Below are 21,154 nucleotides of genomic sequence, written 5' to 3' on the forward strand. Positions count from 1 at the left end.
AATGGAAAAAGAGAGCCAGAGACATAGAAGCCCTCTTCTTGAGGGCAGGCCCCCAGAGACTTAACCATCCCTCCCTAGGCCTGACCCCTCAAAGGTTCCACTACCTCCCGATAGTGCCACCCTGGAAAGCAAGCCCTTAACATGAGCCTTAGATCAATAAATAACTTGCAAACGACAGCACTATTTGTTACCCAATCCTTGTTTTGCCTGCTCTAGGTTGCTGTGCACACACATACACGAATGCATGCACCCATGCACACATACACCTTCTTTTAAGCCCCTACTCATCAATTCCGCACATCTGTCTGCTCTTGGGCTGACACCCTGCATTTTCCACTGGCACAGCCTGCCAACAGGTTTTATCATCAGCAGAGTATTTCCTTTCTCGCTTCTTTTACATGAACATCTTAGTCATTTTCTTCCAAGCAAACTTCTGAGCCAGGAAAGATTTAATACAGGTTTAGAAAAGTCACAGAACACATAGCTTCATTCAGTATAGACTATATGTCTGCTAGAAGCTATACCATACAACCCAGGTATGCAGGGACCTCAAGCTTTGTATAACCACACTTTAAGATATTTATACAGTGATAACATTGCCTAAGAATTCATTTCTTAAAACGTATCCATGACATGAGTTTCATTTAAAGTTGCTTAAAGTTAAAATGTCTCATCTGAAATATATCTTTGAATGAGTGTTTCTATCACTAATGGAAATACCACTATTGGATCATTAGCCTGGAAGCAGTTCACAAGGATGCTAGGAAACATTCATCAAGATATACAAGCCTACCATTTCTAAGACTGAAAGGGTCTGGGTTCTCATGTCACAGATCTCGAATAGTTTTGATTAAATATATCCGTTCGCAATGGACATGGCCCTACCTGATAGCATCTAGCTACGTCCTATGAATACTTAAGTCTGAGACTCATTCATACACTCAACACACCATTTTCCCTGAGACGCCTCAGAAACCACAAGCGAACAGGGCTATATAGACACACCTTCTTAGAACTAGGAAGAAAAAAGATATACCATGTTGTTAAATGTTTGAGACAGAAAATTATTATTTGGTATAAGTATGCAACCAAATATTACATAGGACTTGACCTAAACATTATTTGTAGTTTATCTACAGCTTCGCTAGGCAGTCTCTACTTTTATCTGACAACATTCATGTATGTCTCAAGCACTGTTTAAAATGTGATGTAGTCACGAAATCCCACGAAGAAGTGCATGTGTTTGTAAAGTCCCTAGATGAAAAAAAAGAAAGTCGTCTTTTAAAATTAAACAGGTTAGAGCTTCAGTCAAGAATTCTGTCCCCTCGAGAAGTCAAGAAGACTTGACTCAAAATGAGTGACCCTTAGCTGAAATGCCTGGGACCAACAGTTTTTCTTTTTTCTTTTTCTTTTTTTTTGAGAATGTGTGCATGGATATATTGATAGATCTTGGGGATGCAATTCAGGTCTAAACATGAATTCAGTTATGTTTCATACATGCCTTTACCTCACAGCATCCTTAATGCAATACTTTTATTAACTGTATGAGGGTTCAGGGAGTAGATTTGACAATTGTGGCCTTATGGTTTGCTTGTTTGTTTTTTCCCCTAAAGTTTTTAATTTTAAAGTAGTTCAGATTTCAGGATTTTCAATTGGGAACAGCCTACCTGTGTATTAAAAATCATGTCATTTGTAAAATGAAGTCAACCCCACCAAAGGCAGCCGAGTAAAGTTACCTACTGACTGTGGCATTGACACCCAGAAGGTCAAGAGCAAATGTCTGCCCGCCATTCCGAGGCAAACAATGTCATGCTGCCAGGAGCAAGGCCAGACTAAAGGTTTCCTCTTCAGGTTAGTTTCTGTTTATCTGTGTGTCTGCTTCCTAGCCTCCTGGCCTCCACGAAGATAGAACTGGGCAGGGGAAAGAGAGGGTGGCCTTGTGGTCACTGCTTCCCTCATGAGCAGGAGGCCCGGGTACTTGAGAGGAAAACTACGATTATTTTCTGAAGGCCAGGCTAATAGCAAATACTTTTCAGACTATAGTTCTTAATTACTATGCTGTCTGCCTCCAGAAAAGGTGGGAGGGTTGGGAGTGTGTTCCAAAAGTTCTTCACCTGAAACCATCAAGGGCACTTTCTTAGTTAGTGCTGGACCTTCTCAGATCCATGTGGTTTTGGAAGTACTTGCTCAAGTCCAAGTCTGCCCTGCCAAGCAGATCTAAGTAGAAACATGCCTTTGTGAAAACAGGAAAAGCCCACCCTCTCTTGGGTGGCCCAATCTGGGACACTGCACTAAATGATGAAATGGGACTCACACAAATCACTGAAATTGGTGAAAATGGACAGTGAAGATGGTCAGCTCCCTTCTGTCTCTGCATTAAGAGAGTAAGATAGTGCCTGGGTTGCACGATCACATCCCTGGGCCTTTAATTTCACAAAATGGTGGCCAACAGAGCAAGGTAAGCCAGGAAGGGATAAGGGCTGGTTGGGGGTTGTTGTCTTGATTTACTATGTTTCATAAGCCATATATCAGCTTGCTGTGTGAAAGCTCCTTAGCGATTCTTGTTGGTCAACCTTCTCTCCTCTTGACTGTTCTCAGCTTCTCCAATAACCCTCTCCCTTCTGCTCCAGCACACTCTTGAGATCCTGGTCTCATAAGCAAGCATTTAACTTCTTCCATTCTATTGATCAAGAGCCCAGGTGTTTCAAAGCTTGGGGAAGGAGGACATGTGTCAGGGGTGGGTGTGGAACCCAATTCAGGGGAAAGGCCAGTATCTGCTATGCACTGACCACCTATCTACTTGCTGTCATCCCTCCATAATGTCTTGGTTTAAAACCAACCTTTGACCATCTTCCCACTTAGGGACATCTGTTGAGATGGTACACCATCTCACCATGATGGAGTCCTCACCAGAGTCTTCACAAGGTGATTCTTCTGAAGAGAGTACACGAACTCCCGTAGTGTTGGGTTTTAATTGTGTTATTCTAAATGAAATCAAAGTTGTGAGAAGATTTAAACTGAGAGGCAGGGGTGGGAGAAACTTTGTCCAGTTGTGCAGTACATAATCCATGAGTGTGAGCTCATGAGTTCTCAACAGTAGAAGATGTCACTGTACCTATCTTCCCGAAAATGCCTGAAGTATCAACAACGTGATGAAAGCTGTAATTGGCACTCCTAACTTCTCTTCCAGTAAGATGTACAAAATCAGACCTCCCAATGACTAGAACACTAACTACGAATGAGCTGGAGGTATGCTTTTGCCCCACCCACATGGTCCTGCCTGCTTAGATGCCACACTTTATAACCATGTAAAGGCAAAGGAAGGGAGAGCAAAGACATGTCAATCCAGCATAAAGCCCAGGCCAGAACAGTTTCTAAGAGTCTGAAGGAGAGAAGAAAAGCTCAGCATGCCAGCTGTCTCTATCAAGGAGTGAGGGCAATACTTTTTTTTATCTGTAATGGTGCCAATTATACTTTTTGCTTATGATATTATTTATATAAGCTGCTGAGTCTATCATGAAAATATCTGGATCATTTCTGGCCAGACTTCAAAAAACTTGCCTCATATATGCATATATGTGAATATATATGTGACAGAAAGGTAAGCATGTGTGTGTACACGTGCATCCTCACACACACGTGTGTGTATATGTGCTCGAGTTTTCACTTTTATCTTCCCACTAACCTAAATTTGTTAACGTCTTCAAAGGCACAGAAAAGCCCTCGTATTCCACATTTGGCATTTCTGCAACATAACTACCTCCAAAGGAGGCTATTTTAGACATCAGCAAAAGCAACTTTGGATTGTTTAACTTTAACACCTCTTCTGCTATGTTACTCACACACACACATCAGATTGAGTTATTCATGGTAGAGTTTGTCAATGTTTCATATTTTAAACACCTACACTGAGATGTTATATAGCATACACTTCCTCTGTTGGACGTGTACGATCTAGTGAGTACTGCTATCAAGACAGAGCGTACAACCCTCACCAGGCTCTAATTTTAGAATATTTCCATCACCCTCCAAAGAAACCTCATGTCCGGGGCCTGTCAATCTTGACAAATGGTTTTCCCAAAATAAAATGTCTTTGCCAAGTCAGTTTTATTCCTGGTTTTAGATCCGGTATTCCCATATCAAGGAGGCAGCTTGGCCTTAAGGTGAAGGACACTGGCTCTAGAATTTCTGCAGATGAGCAGTTACGTGACCTTGGGGAAGACTCCACAACCTAAATCATGCCCATAAGAGCTCCTCAAAGCAAATGTCAGCAGCTGCTTTCGCTACAACCACTGGTGTGCCATGTCTCCCTCCTCTACCTCTTGCTTCTCCAGCACCACCTCTCCTGTAATACCGCCATCACCACTTGAGTTCACTTCTTCCTCCACCTTCTCCACCACCACCATCACCTCTCCTCCATGACTTCTCCCAAGCCTCCCCCATTTTTCACCCGATCACCCTCACCTCTTCCACTTCTACTACCACCTCCAGCATCCGTCCAGCTTTCCACTACCTCTAGCTCTTCCATCATTTCCACCTCCATCTCCGCCATAACTTTTCCCGCTTTCCTTCTCCTCCATCAGTACATTCCCAGTTTCTCTCACTGCTCCTCTTTTTTCACCATTTCTATTTCTTCCCTACTCCCTCTACTTGCATCAGTTTCTACCTAGCCTTCCTGTCATCAACTGGCAACTGCATTCTACCTCCTCAGCTTCCACAACTTCCAATGAACTCCATCCCCACCTCTCTCCTCTACTAGTTTAAACAGTCAATCCACAGCTACCCTGTGTTTTCTCTCTACCTACCATCACTGCCTACACATCCTCATCTTTAACAAACCACTTCTCCCATGAAAAGACAACTGAAAGGACACCAGAACTTCCACCTCAATTACACAAGGCTAGTTTTGTCAGACGCATCACCAGGGAGCACCTTAGCCTTCTGTGAGTTCTATAACTTGAGCAGCAACTGGAAACTCTACCTGTAGAACCTCTACCCACATCCCATAACTATCCAATCAGGAAGACTAACAACTTAAGCCTTTAAAGGATATAAGACTATCAATCAAGGCATAAATTGGGGCATGAACATATTGGAAAACAACATATTTCTAAACTGAATAAAAATATTTTGATTCTGACCTCAAGAAATTCTGGCCCCATGACTTAAAAAAGTTTTGGAAAAGGGAGAAATTCCAGGTTTTACTCTCTGAATATTTTCCCCTATCACTTTCCTCTCCTCTGTCACAGAAAATTATTACATATAATGAGTTCCAGAAAGCCTCACTCAAAGAAGCAGGCTAAAAGGTCACAAAGAGGCTCAGTCCTTTGGAGCTCAAGAATCACCCAGCTACACATCCACTCGCAGACCCCTACATAAAAAGGAACAGGCACTAGCTAATAAAAATGCAATGTGGCCAGTTAGCAAGTACAGAGTTCAAACTTGGAAAAACAACACTGGACATTCTGGTCTGCTAGTTTTAGGGACAATCCCTAAGCACCTCAGAGATTCAGCTGCATTGTTTTAAACAGGAATCGCCATGGAGGAACTGCCATCAAAATGAACCTAGACTCTCCAGTTCCATGCTTTGTATGTTCTCTCTTGGCTCCATAACTCCTGTAACATCTATACTAAGGCCAGAGCCTGAAACACACTTTAGAACAATTAACTGGATGGAGTTGCCTTCAGAGTTCAGTACCAACCAAGTCCATAGCAGGCATACAATATGCCTATACTCTGCCCCTAATTTAGCAGAAGGAAGGTATGCACCCCTTCCCTGAACTTGCTCAACAATAATCTTAGAACTTGGAAAGGGCCCTCACTGTCCTGACTGACCGGGAAAAGGCCGCAGGGTTGAGTGTGATGTAATCCTTGGTAGTGGTTCTTCCTCATCTCTAAGTCCCTGTAGAGGGCAGAGGGCCAAGGGTAAATGGCAGCTCATGGCCAAGAACCCAGAGGCAGAATGATATTGGCCCAGAGCTCCAGCCTAGATCCCCTTAGCATATCTAGACTAGGTGTGAATGCTCCTCAAAGGACAGGTGTGAGATGGAGCATGCTGGAATTCAAGGGGGTAATGGTTCAGGGTGACACTCTTTAAAATCTTTGTGGTTTGAATATGAACCATTCCACCGTACCCCTAGGCTTATGGCTCTCTTTAGGAAGGTTAAGGGACCGTTAGGATAATGGAGCCTCAATGGAGGAAGTATGTCACTGGAGGCTGGCTTTGAGCTTTAAAAGCCAGTACCACTTCCTATTGTTTCTCTCTCAGCTTCCTAACTGTGGGTGAAATGACCATTCTGCTTCCTGATCACCAGGCAGACTCTGCTCCTGCTGCCCTGCCTTCCCTGCTGTGATGGACTGTATCCCTTTGAACTGTAAACCAAACCTTTCTCTCATCAACTGCTTGTCAGGGCATTTTATCAAAGCAACAGAAAGGACCTGATATAAAATCCACTCTGCCTTTGAGTAAAGCATGAAGCTAATATGAAAAGGATCATATAGGTTAAATCCGAGCACAACAAAACTCAGTCCTGTTGTCAAAGGTGCCTTCTTTCTGGAAGGCAGCTTGCCTTAATATTATGAAGAATGATTGGGACACAAGAAGTTCATCCTTATTGTGACAGGGATAAAATATTTATGAACTACTAGTGTGGCAAACTAAATAATGTAAGTTAACACTTCACTATACGGGCCATTTCCTCTTCTGGATCAGTAAATTCCCTTTCAGTTCTAAGACTGGACTAGTACATTTTATAAAAATATTCCTGAGAGGCTCTATTAGACCCATGGTGAAAACCAGTATTATGAACTGGGTACTGTAGTGCATTCCTATAATTTCAATACTAGAGACGCTCAGGCAGGATCACAAATTGATAGCCAGCCTGATAGCTCCGACATAGTTGGAGCCTGCCTCAAAAGAGTCCTAGGAAGGTGAGAACAATGACCTGAGCTCTATCAGTTACTGCTGCATTGCCTGTAGAGACTTCTTTCAAGCTTCAGTGGCCATTAGAAGAAATTTGTGGAGACCAACCGCAAGTATGAGTCCTACCCTGCCCTCCTGCTATCTGGGAAGACGGAAGGAAGCTCAGCGTTGCCTTTACTGTCTTCAACGGCATCCTGGATAGTTGAACTATTAAACTACACCAACCCAGATTGAGTAAGAAGTTGACTCTTCATGTTTCCATCTACTTGTCCTGGCTCATTAAGTCCTGAAAAGCCTAGGAACCCCAGTTTTCATTTGTAGACTAATTTAGATAGTAGCACCTATACTTATGCCTATTCCAAAGGGTTTGTTGGGAAGGCAGTCACAATATACAAGCCAGTTTCTCTGGCTATCCCGGAGGAGATGGTCTCCAACTCTATCTTAGCTTAATATGAACTGGGGGAGAGGTGGTAGTGGGCGAGGGGCCAAAGGGAAAAACATGGAGGCCTTCACTGTTCTGTTTAATAAGCTGTGTACATACTCTTCCATCCCCGAATAGCAGTTATAAATGGCAACAAACTGGCTATTCATAGGGCCACTCTAGCATCAACAGACAGCAAGGAGGAAGAGCCAGCTGGCCGCCATCGCAGAAGCCCAACTGCCAGGTTGTGCACTTCTAATACTGTCAACAAATGGAACCACACTTGCAAGAGAAGATGGAGGACTGTGGGAGTAAGTATATGCACACATAGATATGGTGTGTGTGTACATGTGGTTGGTACACTTACACTAATATGGATACAGGTCACCTGTAGCTACCATAGGCCCTTGCTTTTTCCACTATTAAAGTTATAAAACATTTCTCTACCCAGAGACTTTCCCTCTGAAATATGAACTGATTCCACTCTAGGACATCCATGGCAGTCTTGATTGCCTGCTTACTTGTTACCAGCTAGTTTAAAAATGTCTTCCTTCTCCATCCATTTTTTTTTTAAAGAATGGGGTTCAAAGGCTAATGGGCCCTTAGCTATGTATCTGATAACCTTGTTCTGAGACCAATGTAGGGAAGAACCTGGGAGTCCACGGCCTTGTTTCTGGTGGACAAGATCAAGCTGCTCAATATAGAAGAGTTGAGAACAAAGGAGGTCATATCTCCATTTCCCAGGACACTGCCTCCTCTGTCATTCCTGAGGGGCCCAGTGGAAGCGTAAGGATGAGATCTCCCCTGCTCGAACATTTCCAGCTCAAGAGACCAAGTTCTAGGATGCAAGCTGTGGAGATTTCCAAGCTGAAACCCAGTGATTCAAACACCTAAGTTCCTATGGGAGCAAGGAAGAAGACACGATGGATATGAAAAGGGGTGGGAAGTGGAGCCTCAGTTTTTCAAGGTTGTACATTTTTGTGACCAGGGTGAGTGAGGGTTAAGTAACACAGGAGGAGTACTGAAAAGAGGCCTGTGTGGGGAGTAAGATGGATGGGATCCACATACTTTTTTTTTTTTTTTTTTTTTTTTTAAATATCTAGTGGCCTGATCCTGGATTCTATCAACACCCTTCCAATGGTCACCAAGCTGAAAACCAGTCACCTTTAGACCCTTTCTTATCTATAGTCTAATCAAGGCTGTCTTCTCATGACCGCTGGGGCTTTCTGCGCTTAGCCTGTGCTGTTACATTTCAAACACCCCGACTGGAGAACCAAGAAGTGACCATCCTGGGTCCCGGTCCCATGTGAGTCAGTCAGCATCCAGCCCAGAGGCGTAGGATGTAATCTCGTTGTGAATAAATCAGAAAGTAGCCATACGGCTTTCGAGTTAGTAGCTGTTTCAGTTCTATTTGTGCGCTCCTATGCCAGTCACATGGGGCTTTTCCACTGCATGTGTGAATCTCTCCATGCTTATTGTATTTTTTTCCCTCCCTAAACAAGTAATGCTTTTGCTGTGCTTCCTGTCTGGGATGTGGCCTGTGTACTAACTCTAAAGCCAAACACTTAAATAGGAAATTTAAATAAACTCATCCTGAAATTATGCTGCTTTAGTAAAAGGAGTAATTTAGGGTCCCTATTAAAATGTATCATTTTAAAATAATCAGTTGCCAACTGCCTAATTTTTTTAATCAGTCAATATATAATTATTGCCTATTTAGAAGATATCATTTTTCTTTGTCTGGTTATTCAAATCATTGACAGTAATAATTATCCAGGCATTTTCCCCACTTCTGTATCTGAGTGAGTGAGGATGGTTTACAGTACCCGAACCCAGGCAGTGAGATTGTCAAAATAAACCAAAATAAACACATGCTTCATCCAGGTGCCAGAGAAGAAGGGATGCCCCAATCCACTGAAGTGTCACAAACTGTTAACAAAGATGCCATGTGTATTGCTTGCCACACTTGAAGAATTATAGCACAGTAAAGGTACCCAACCAGGAATCTATTTTAAACTTTCTCGGAATACAGAAATCACTGCAGGCCTCTGTGCACAGCTGGCTCCGCCCATCACCAAGAGCCAGCCACTGCCCACCTTCCTGAGCTGGGAACAGGCCTGGGTTGGGGCCCCCAGAGTACAGAGCCCAGGCTGGTTGTACACAGGACTCAGGGTGTACGTGCAGAAGGAGGAACTGGCCAGTACTCCTGTCCACGTCCTCAATAGGATATTTTTAATTCCTCTTTACCCATCTGAGGTAAAGATAGATCCCAGAGGATTAAGTTGTTTCTCTAGATTCTCTGACATTCACCATGACACATGCTAAAAGTCCACATTCCGACTCTGTGACGGTGGAAAAATACACATATCTCTGCAAATATCAAGAGCTTAAGATTAATGGAAAGACGATTGGTATGTGATTGGTATGTTGGCAATAAAGGACATTCATACAAAATTTACTTTTCTTCCAGCAAAGTTCTAAAGAGATAAGATAAACGGTAACCGGTAAACACTCTGAGTCAGGAAAAACGCCAAACCAACCTCTCTTCTCTGACAAGAGGAAAGCTGCAGTGAAGCAACAGCATCTTTGTTAACAATGGCTCAAAAGTTCCATTTCTCCATCCATAGTCAACTTGGGTCTTTTCTCATCGTCATGCCCTTGGGAGGACATTGGACCTCGTGTGTCACCTCACTCATCAGGGCTTTTAGGAGTACGGTTCCCTTGCTCTGTAATCCCTACATTTTCTTAAGTCTTAAGCTATGCAGCAAGCACACTGATATTTCCAGAAGGGGTCACCACTATGAAAAGTTTTTAATCAGTCCCTCACTGTCCAAAGCATAGCAACAACAAATGTTCTGGCAAGGGCTGGGGGTGCATGCCTCTCAGGAGGCAGAGTCAGGAGCATCTCTGGATTCAAGGCTAGCCTGATCTACACAGGTAGTTCCAGGCCAGCCAGGGTTACATAATAAGGCTGTATGAAGAAGGAGGTCCTTCAGAAACACTAAGAGAGGATACAAGAACGTTCTAGAATCCATATGGCTAATAAGTAAAATGCATATTGTTATGAATGTCTTGGGCAAGTGCCATAGTCATGACTAAATTATCTTTTGAGCAGTGCTGTCTTCTTAAGTTTGGCTTTGAACTTACAGATTTCTCTAAATAACATGTCGATTCTGAATATCATCCCGATTTTACCACATGGTTTCTGTGTATTTTTTTCTCCTTGTGCCTAATCCTGTGATGGGTTCTCTGTACGTGCTGTAACATCTATTGTATTCAGAGAGGCGGAGACCTGTGCATGTTGGCATGCTGAATAACTTCCAAGCATTTCCTCTGACCCCTGTGATAACTATTACACTGTTGTCCACCTCAACAAAGGAATCGGGAAGGTGTTTGATTTCACCAAGACAAGAAAGAGAACTACGAAGTACCAAATTTAAAGGTAGAGACTAGGCTTTCTATGCGAAACGAGTCCTCTTCTGCTTTGATAGCTTCCTGCCCTACAACTCAATTACTACCTCCACCACTCAAGCAGAAAGCAGAAAGATGCATGCAACAATTTTGGAGCTTCTGTATGTATAAAAAGTTCACCTATCAGTGACTCATTGACTCAATTATATATCTGATCCAAGCCACAGCTATTAGTGAACACAGCTAGAATTAGAAAATTATTTGTATATTGAAGATTTTAAGAAGATTTTTTTTCTCTATAAAACCCTGGAGATTTATCTAATTGCTGTAATTGCAGATTGCTCAAGACTGGAACCCACTGTAAATCATCCTGTTTTCTGAGAAATTCTGGAACTGTCATCTAATTTTCCAGGAACACTGAATACATACTGCCAAGTCTTGCTGCTGGATTTTTATAAGAGTAGACAGTGCCTTCAAAAGCCACTGAACAGCACTGAGCATGTCCTTAAAGTATGACAGAGGAGAGCAGAGAATGGCCAGCACTGGTGCGTTCCTGGTGTCCTGGCTCCTAGGGAAGCAGCCTTGGGCACAGCAGCATCAAGGACAAACACCCAGCAAGTCTACAAAGTAAGGCATTGATTGGAGTCTGTGCCGCTGCCATTTCTGTATGTACCAGCAGGAAATGGAAAACGCCAGGGGGAGGTGATTGAAAAGTAAGAAGTCTTTGTGTTTTTACCCTTCCCTGGGCCATTATTTGGCCCTCAAAGTCTATCCTGTACCCTGCTGACAAGGACACTAGTAAAATAACCGGGAGAGCTTCTCCCTTGGGATGCCATACTCTTGAGCTTCCCGCTCTGTTCTTTTTGGAAGAGGGGATGAAGGGCCACACAGCATGTGCCTAAACAAGCCAAAGCTAACTGGCCACATGACAATCAGGCCTGTGACCCATGGATGTAGCACAGAGCTTCAATCAGCTACAGCCTCTTTAAGAACAAGGAAACCAGTATGTACGAGGCAGAGGGAACTGAATTTCTGCACAAGAGCTCACCCACTAAAGAGACGCGTAGGTTGCCGCCAACCTTCACAGTTGGCTACAGTTTTCATCTCCTTTCCTGGCATGTAACTGATTTTGGCTTTATATCAGATTCAATGATTAGAATGAATGGTATTCCTAATCTTCAACTTTCTCTATAGATTTGCTCCACTTCGAGAGAAAAAAAAATGAAAAAGATTTCACTCCACAGCTATGGCACTGTAGGCAATTTCTCATCACTAGCTAAAAAGAGACTTCACAGATTAAGGGAGAAGAAACACATTCAAAGAAGTGCAAAAATCTGATCAAGGCCAGTATATGAAAGAACTTCAAAACCAAGGGCTCCACCAAGTAGAAGGATGATGGCCCAAGAGAGATGGTACAAGTACTTGAAGTGATGTGAGTACTGAGAAGCATAAGTCAAGAGTCACTGCTCAAATATAGAGTCCAGGACCAACTCTCAAGACTCTATGCCCCCAGAGAGCAAAGCAAAAACTGAAGGACAGTAAAGATGAAAACTTTCTGGAAGCTCAAGGCGAGAACCTGGAGAGATGGAAGGCCACCAGGAAGAGAAAGCCAAGCTGGGGAAAGGAACCCAGATGAGACAGGCTGCCGGTAATGAAACCAAGAAGCCACCTCAGAGAATTCACAGATGAAACAGAGAAAATCTCCATAACTTGTACGGCAGTGATTACTATGACATAAATATCAATGGAACAGGTAACAAAAGGGGGAAATCATTATGAAACTTGTATGTGTTAAAGGATATCATAAACAGAATGAACGGACAATCCAGAGTTGGGGCAAAATATCTGCAAATCCTTTATGTGGCATTAGGACCCAAAGCACATGAAAGGGGAGAGAGGGAGGAGGGAGAGAGAGGATGAATTATTTAGCAAGTGTTGGTGAGGATGTGGGCAGATTGGAGACCTTCTGCACTGTGAGCATGAATATAAAATGTGGTTGCTGTTGTCTGTAACCCCACAAAAAGCAAAAGAGTGAATTAATATATAAAATATACCATGCTCATAGACACTGAGAAAAGTTTTATAGGCCAGCAGATTTACAGAAAATTAGTTTCTTTAACGACACCAGGCTTTCTCATTAACAGCCGTGGAGTGACTATACACGAGTGCCAACAACTGAGGCCCATTTGTCTTCCTTGATTGGAGGGCCTATTGGCCAATTTGTCTTGCTGTCTTGATTTCATGTGTCCACTTAATGTTAAACCCTTCTTTGCAGACTGTCATTATAAATAATGTATGACAGTCTGTTGATCTATGCTGAGTGGTGACCTCATAAGTACTTAAATAATCATCATTATAAGGTTTATTTTTCTTTATTAAACTATAGCTCTGAAATACAGTTAAGACAAAGTCAAGAGTTGGATGATACTAGAGTCAATATTTATACTTCTAGATCCCACAGATGAACTTGAATATGCCTTTGTTCTTCTGATATTATGTTTTATTTTCCTAAGGGTCATTCATACCAATTAAATTATTTTCATAAACTTAATAACATTGTACTGAGTAACACTTTTTATGAAAAGCGTGTTGGGCATTCTTCACTGGCCTCTGGAGGCTGGCACAATGCAGGTGACATTTAAGCCCTAGCTATGACAGCTAACTGAAACCCCTGTTCATGGCGGACTTGAACCGTGGAGTGTACACACTCCCACCCTATTGTTGGTCAAGCTGACAAACCAAAGCAAGCAGATGACTAAAGGACACTCTGTCACCAAGCCAGATTTACCTCAGTTGTCTTTTAAGACCTTTGGCAGTATGCTCACTGTATGGTAAAAATCTGTGTGATGCAAGTTTTCTCTTCTATTTTAGAAGTTTGTCATGACCAAACCTTGATTTTAAAGCATGGTTGAAGGCTTTTGGCCCACAATCTGCAAACAGGGTCCTGGTTTGTGACAGGGATGCTTGTTCCTCCACATCTACAAGTCCAAAGACTGGCCCCCGAATTCCCAGGCCATATCTAGCACACAGGGATGACAGAGCTACCGGACTTGCTATTCTCTCTCCTCTCTTGATTGGCTTGGGCCCTCAGCTTGCTTCATGCTGTTCTCTGTCAACACTGTGGCCATCATGAGGGCCTCTTCCTTTCTCTGATCTACTCTTTTAGAAAACATGCCACATCTGCTTAAGTACAACTAGCAAGGAGAAACTGAGGTCGGAAGGGAATCACATAAATACATACTGCTTGAATATAACATAATAGTATTTTACATATTATGTTCTTACTTAAAATGTTTTTAAAAAGTAAAAAAAAAAACAGCTGCTTTCAAAAAGGAGGAAGTGATCATATATGCTTGGAGGCAGGCTCAGAAGAGACCTGGAATGACCTTCCTCGTCATGCCCTGAGAGGCACACAGTAATGGGGTCTCAGTAATTTTCTGACTAATAGCTATGTTTGGTCTGCTCTGTTTTTGTCTTTTTGTTTTAAGATGGTTTCTGGGTAGCCCAGGGTGCCCTTAAATTTGTGATGGAGCCACATGGTTGTGATAACCTCAACTGTTGATTCTCCTGTCTCTACTCCCAAAGTACTATGGATTGCAGGCTTATGCCAGCACACCCAGCTTTAAATAGTGTAATTGCTGAAGGAAGCTTAAGAAATACAGTTTAACTTAAAAATTAAAAAGAAGTTTAAGTCTTAAATTAATACCACAAAAAGGTTGTACCTTCCATAAAAGCTGGGAAATTCTATTCTTTATGAAGAGAATTGAGTAATGTTCACGATCTATTAAGATAATCACATTCAGAACAAACAACAGAACATTTGCATTCTCAATCTTAATGAAAGGATAAAACGAAATGAATACTTTAAACATCAAAGGGAAAACAGAGAACAGACAAATGAAGAAACATTTAAAGCCGAGACAATTTATGATAGAAGAGAGATGGCTTGTGGCAATGAATGTCAACTGTCCAATTATCTCCTGTTCAAGACTTTATTCACAAATATTCTAATACTGAAAAAAAATGTTTGAGAAAAGTTTTAAAGAGAAAGAAATAGAACAGAGACTTACAAAAACCAAGTGGGAATGTAGAATAATTTAGGAAGGCACAGGGAAAGGCCAAGAAAAACTAATTCAAATTTTCAAATGACACACCAATAATAGATAACACTGTAACTTATAAGAAAAGATATATTACACCTTTATCCTTACAAAGTTCAAAACTCATTACTGGAGAGATGGCTTAGAGGTTAAGAACACTGACTGGTCTAACAGGACAGTCTTGGTTTCTACCAAGCACCTGGAGGTTGCCATCCATCTGTAACTTTAGTCCCAGGGTGTTCCAGCTCCCTCTTCTGCCCACAGAAGTGGGCATTGCATAAACATGGTATACATACATAAATGCAGACAAACCATTCATAGTGAAGTTAAAAATTTTTTTCTTAAAAAAAAATGAAGTACATGAAGTTTTAAGAATGAGGTGGAGTGTTGTGGCGTACGCCTTTATTCCCAGCTCTCAGGAAGCAGAGACAGGAGGATCTCTGTGAGTTTGAGGCCAGCCTGGCCTACATAGCGAGTTATAGGCCAATCCTGGCTACTTATAGACACTGATCTTAAAAAATATGTAAGAGGAACAAAAGTAGAATGAGTGTTATACTTCAACAAAAGGTCAATAAATAAATAAAACAAGCAAAAAAAAAAAAAAAAACCCTGCAATGATAACATCCACAAGGAGAAACTGAGAAAAAAAATACCTGTTGGGTACTTAGCTCATCCTGTAGGGGAGTGGAAAAAAGTCTCTTCAGCCTGAACTTTTGTTTATGACAATTTTTTTTCTTAAAAAACATATACTAAAAATAAGAATAAATTAAAACTCTTAAAATAGGAAATAGTGAAGATGAACTTGAGTATAACCTACCTCCATTTCCATTATACAAAAAGCCACGGAATTGGCTATTGCAGGTTTTCAAGAGAGCCCAAGTGGTGTGCGTGTGTGTGTGTGCGCGCTGACTTGTGGATTTCTCTTCTCTGAGCACAGCCTCCGTTACCATCTTAACCGAGAAGCTGAGATTACCCAAGAGAGACCCTCAAGATCAAGCCTGTTTATTTTCTTTTTCTTTGGGATAGTAGCCCAAACCCGGGCATGCTTTTCTGACATTCTGGACTTTTCCACTCATTCTCGCAAGTTTTTTCTACCACCTTAACCCCTTCCTACCACACAGCTGCTTGTTGTCTCCACGGTGGAACATGATGGCCTAACTCAAGTGCTGTAGCTTTCCCTTTTCTTCCTTTCCAACCTCACTTTCTGGCTGCTTCTGAGCTGCACAGCTTGTCTGTCCTTGAGCCTCCTTCTGAGACCACCTTATTAACATGACTAAGAACTCAAAAGAGGGAACCTCAGTTCTACTGGTAACACCAATACAAAGTGTCTTCGTTACAATTTTTCTTCCCAAACTACAGACTTTTTCAGTCTTCTGTCTTACTTTTGTTCCCGATTTTTAATATAAACCTGGCTAAAAGCAGAAAGCAATAACCAAGTCATAGCCTGAATGCTGGACTATCTTGAAATTTCCTCTGCTATATTAGTCTATTAAGGTCACCTCTCACAAAGTTTCAGTATATGAACAAACTTAACCATGTTCTCTGCCTCAATGGCAATGGCCTCTAGTCCAGTTCCCACATGAAATCCATCCACATGAACACAAGAGATACTGGCTATATCACATTAGTCTTCTAATCTCCCACTGGAATTGCCCATTAAACTTTGCTTACAACAATCTTGGGCTTATTTAGCTACATTTCCAATCATTTCTAACCTCTCTCAAGTCAGTTCTGAAAGCGAAGATCCCATTTCTCTAGCCCGAGTTTCCTATATTAAGACCTTTTCGTTGCTGTGACCATGAAACTGGTCACCCTGTATCATGGTGGCGTTATCTGACTTTCTTTTCTTCCTTTTAGTGCATTCAAGTACCGAGTTTGTGGGACGAGCTCCCCATATTCATTTTTGTATTATGCATGGCTATTCTCATGCTACAGTGACTGTCACATAGTCACTGACACTATGGCCTACAAACCCAAAAGATTTTTCAACACCCCTCTTAGCAGAACACACGGACTGGCCCCGCTTCGGTTGTTCACTCTACATGTTATGTCTTCAGGTCTAGGAATGGAAGGACTCATTCTTTCTTGCTCTGAACTTTTCTACATGTGATCACTCGCTCCTCACCGCTTCCTTCCCTTGGATCTTGAATAACTGTGTGCACTACCCATATCAAGAAGGATATGTGAAGTCTCCATGTCTTCCCAGGGACAAAACTCATTGTAATGCACAGAGCTCAGGAGCCCAAATCAAAACTCTCAAGACTCTAACACCTCCAATGGCGATCTTTCCCAGCGCTTTATAACCTGCAGCGCTTCCACCTACCATGGCCTGGCAGACAATCTACTAGGTTCATACCTTCAAGTTTTAAATGTGGTCTTCCTCAAGGTTTCGTGTGTGGGATTCTACACTGGAAAGATGAGAACTGGTATAAACAGGAACTTTGTTTTAAAATAGTTACAATGTGTACAGTAAGTCAGGGAAAGATTCCAAAGCATTTAGAGATTTTAGTGGTCTTGTCTCTCTAGGTCACTGGTGGTGGGCGAGGCTGGGGAAGGATGAGGAATCCTCTTCAAGCCAGAAATAGCAGGTACAGAATTTAAACCCCAAAGTTGGCTGAGGCACATGCTCTTGATGGAAAAAAGAGCAAAGCACAGCAAAAGTCTGGAGAAAGTTCCCACATGCCTTCCAAATCCACAAAACAGACAAGGCTTTATAGTAAAATAAGTTTGGGTTTTATACAAAGCCAAAGGCTTGGCTCTCCCTAATATGTCTTCAAGCCTTTAATCTAGCAAGGCAGCTCTCTAAAGCAAGGTGAAAGGAAGCACTTTTTTCCATGATTTAACTTCCCTCCCATGCTTTATGCTTTCTTTCCCTCCTCCTTCACCCTTGGCCCTCTACTCTCTCTCTCTCTTCATACCTTTCCCATACAGAAGAGCTGGCTGGGTCAGTGGGATGGAGAACCTATTGTGAGCATTCTGCCCATTCAGACTCACCACAAATATGTGAGCTGGGAAGTTAGTGGGGCAAGACAGGTCCCCATCTTATAGGGTCATGCTGGTTCCATATTGTAGAGGACAGGGACAGGGGAAAAGGCTGAGGCATCAGCTGAATCCTTTGCCTAGACCCCAGAGGATGCAGCTTGAGCATAAAGATCTCCTATCAGCTGGAAGATACATGGGAAGAGTCTAATGTTGGATATAAACACTCAAGAGGGCATTTCTGCTGAGAAGTATAGGGAAAGTTTGGAAAACGGTAGAAATGGTAAGTCATTCTCAGTCTAGGTACCTCACTTAGCAAAACCCCAACTGATGTGATTTTTCTGCTCCCTGCATATTAATATTAGTAATATTCTCTTTTCAATGGATGTGGTTTCTCTATCAGACTTTGAGGTAAAACAACCTGGTCACATGGGAGAGGTTGGCAGTTGTGTATAAAAATCAATCTCTCCAGGGCACATGTGCTTGGTGCTCTGTGTGGCAGTGATGGAAGAGACATGGTAGAACCTTTATGAGCTAGGCCCAGGGGTAAATATTTAGGTTCTGAAAGCACTGCTTTTCTGATAAGAGTCTGGAAGATTAGAAGGCCAGGAGAAACACAGATGGCAGATGCCTGGCTCATGAGGTATCAGAGCAAACAAAGATTTTATTGGGAGGTGAGAAAGAGGCCATATTGCTGGTATGGTAAAACAAAACAAAACAATAACAACAAAAAAGAACTTGGCTACATTCTTCCCCTGTCCTGAGAACTTGTTTCAGGATGAATTTAAAAGCAGTAGATGAATTTCTTTAGCAGAGGAAATTGCAACCTGTGGCATGTTTAGCAGTCATTCTTGGTATTCACACCCACAGGGAGGGATAGCAACAAGTAGAACAAGAAGAAGTTTAAAAAACATGTGAAGTTTGGTGAGGAAAGTATGTGAGCAAGCTTAAAGTTTCAACAAAGACAGGAGAGATGACAAAGTATCTTCACTGAAACAACAGGAAAGCTACCTGAAGGCAAGATCCTGCCCATAAAATCTCTAACTGGAGAAAGCCTAAACCCAGACCTGCCACTGCAGGGACTTCCTGCTCAACTGTGACTGTTTAGGGAACCTTCAGGCCAGCACAGAACCTGCTGCAACTGTGCTGTAAGTGGACTAGGCTCCATTTAGAGACGGCAGAACAAAGGGGCAGTGCCATCCTCATGGCCCTATCTTTTCAGGCATAAAAATTAAGTTAGAAGAGTTCATTGTTCCATGATTTTGGAGAGCACAGGATGCCAGGCAATGAGTGCCAATGTTGCAGTCCCTACAAGGAGGCCCTGAGAGGCCATGATGTGAAGGTAAGCATCCAAGTTTTAGCGAAGACCTCCAAGATACTGGAGATGCTGAGACCATAGGATACCTGCTAAGGCAACTTACAGGAACCAATGAGGTAGAGCCAGCTTATGAGATGTTATTGTAGTACAGGCAGCAGAGCTGGAGTGGTGGAGCTACCTAGTCATTTGGAGTTGACTCCATCAAGACTCAGATGCTAGACATGGAGCTCAACGATTTGGTGTTTGCCTTACTGGTTTTGTTTTGGTCGATCTTTATTTGCTACCCCCCATTCCTCCCTTTTAACGTAGAACTGTTTACTTTGTACCATTGTATAATGGAAATATGCGATTTGTTTAATTTTGGGGGCATACTCAATCAAGACCCAGTACTGAGTCTGGCACTATTAGATGCTATAAGGACTATCCAAGTTGGATCAAATTTGCACCTTGAAATGGACATGAACCTACAGGAGGCAGGAGCAAAGTATTATTACTTGATTGTGAAATGTCCCCAACAGGCTCATAAAGCCACTGTTTGAGAACATTGTGGCACCTTTAGGGCATGAAGTCTCACTGGGGAAAGGAGGCCACTGGAGGTAAGTCAATTCTACTTCTTCCTGACCGTGGATGTGATGTGACCAGTCAGCTTCCTGCGCCTGTTGTCCCATGCCCCCCATGATGAAGGAATAAATCCCTCAGAACCATAAACCATATTAAGTCCTTCTTCCCTTAGATCATTTGCTGTCAAACAACAAAAGTAACTAAAACAATGAACAAGAACAAATAAGTAGATTCTAATGAGCATTGTGGCTGTGAAGTCTGTTGTTATGTATGCATAAAGAGCTGGGATTGTGAAACCTTCTGGCTGTAATTTTTGCCAACTGAGAAATACAAAAGTTTGTCTTATATATGTTTCTGCCTATCGATACTTTAAAACAACAATAACAAAATATCTGATGACAACTAGGCCATAGTACAAACATTGGTTTCCAGTATAGAATCCTTGTCTGGCTTCCACCAGGATGCATGTTTTGTATTTTTGCAAGTGTATCTGTGACTGACCACAAAGGTCTACAAAATAATAGATCTGGGAGCTTCAGCAAGTAGTCTAATCTACAAACAAACCTCAAATATTAAGTATCAAGAGTGTCTAGCTTCTGAATGTCTTGGTGCTGCCATCTCTCCACAGAAGGCTATCTATTGACACATGTCAATCTATGGGTGACCAAACAGACCGCTACCTTGCACATATGAAGTACAGCACGTTTGAATTGGTGTGCTACTGCTAAACTTATTAACCTTATCTGGTCTCTGTACCCATTATAACTGTTACTCTACTCTTCGTCTGACACGTACTCCGTGTTGTTATCTACTTCCTAACACACCACTCCCAACATCTGTACATGTTCCAAGGACCAGACCACACTTTATGACATCAGAAGCTACAGAGATTGTGCCTGTACTGAGACTGCGAGATTTTGATCTCTGTGACTTATCTTAAATGCCACATTAACTGCTTCTTGACTTGCGCTACACTGTCCTACTGTAATACTGGCCTTGGCACTGCTTAGAAACAGTAAGATCAAGCCTTACGTCTAATGATCCAACACACTACAGTGCCAGAAATGTACCAATAACCATGAATATTTCAATATGATTTCATTCTCTGGAGAAACTCTTGGTTTATAGACCCACTGGCAGTGACCAAAATTAAAGCACCATGATTTCATGATTAGCAATCAGATCTTTCTTTAGTTCGGATTGGTGTAATAAGTGAGAATTAACCATTTGTTTCTGAACCCAGAGAACAATAGTAAAGAGATGGGTCAGCAAATCGCGAAGAAACAAAAAACTGACAAACTACCAGACTTTCAAAGATCACTCAGCTATGGTCCTTCCATTTCAGGAAAGTGCTGCAGCTTTTTAAATACCCATAGATTTGACTTCTAGAAGGTACTGTGAGAATTCTGACAATTATTTTCAATTTCTGGCTGAACCTCATA

The 21,154-nt window shown here is 42.1% G+C and overlaps 1 protein-coding gene across 2 annotated transcripts in view; it reads right to left on the reverse strand.

Moving 5' to 3' along the window:
- Grb10 (growth factor receptor bound protein 10) overlaps window positions 1-21,154 on the reverse strand; it is a 120,700-nt gene that overhangs the window by 71,097 nt on the left and 28,449 nt on the right. The gene's annotated exons all lie outside the window — the stretch shown is intronic.

Source organism: Alexandromys fortis, unplaced genomic scaffold, assembly GCF_014885135.2.
Source record: "Alexandromys fortis isolate MF-2015 unplaced genomic scaffold, M_Fortis_MF-2015_v1.1 scaffold_7, whole genome shotgun sequence".
Taxonomy (NCBI): domain Eukaryota; kingdom Metazoa; phylum Chordata; class Mammalia; order Rodentia; family Cricetidae; genus Alexandromys; species Alexandromys fortis.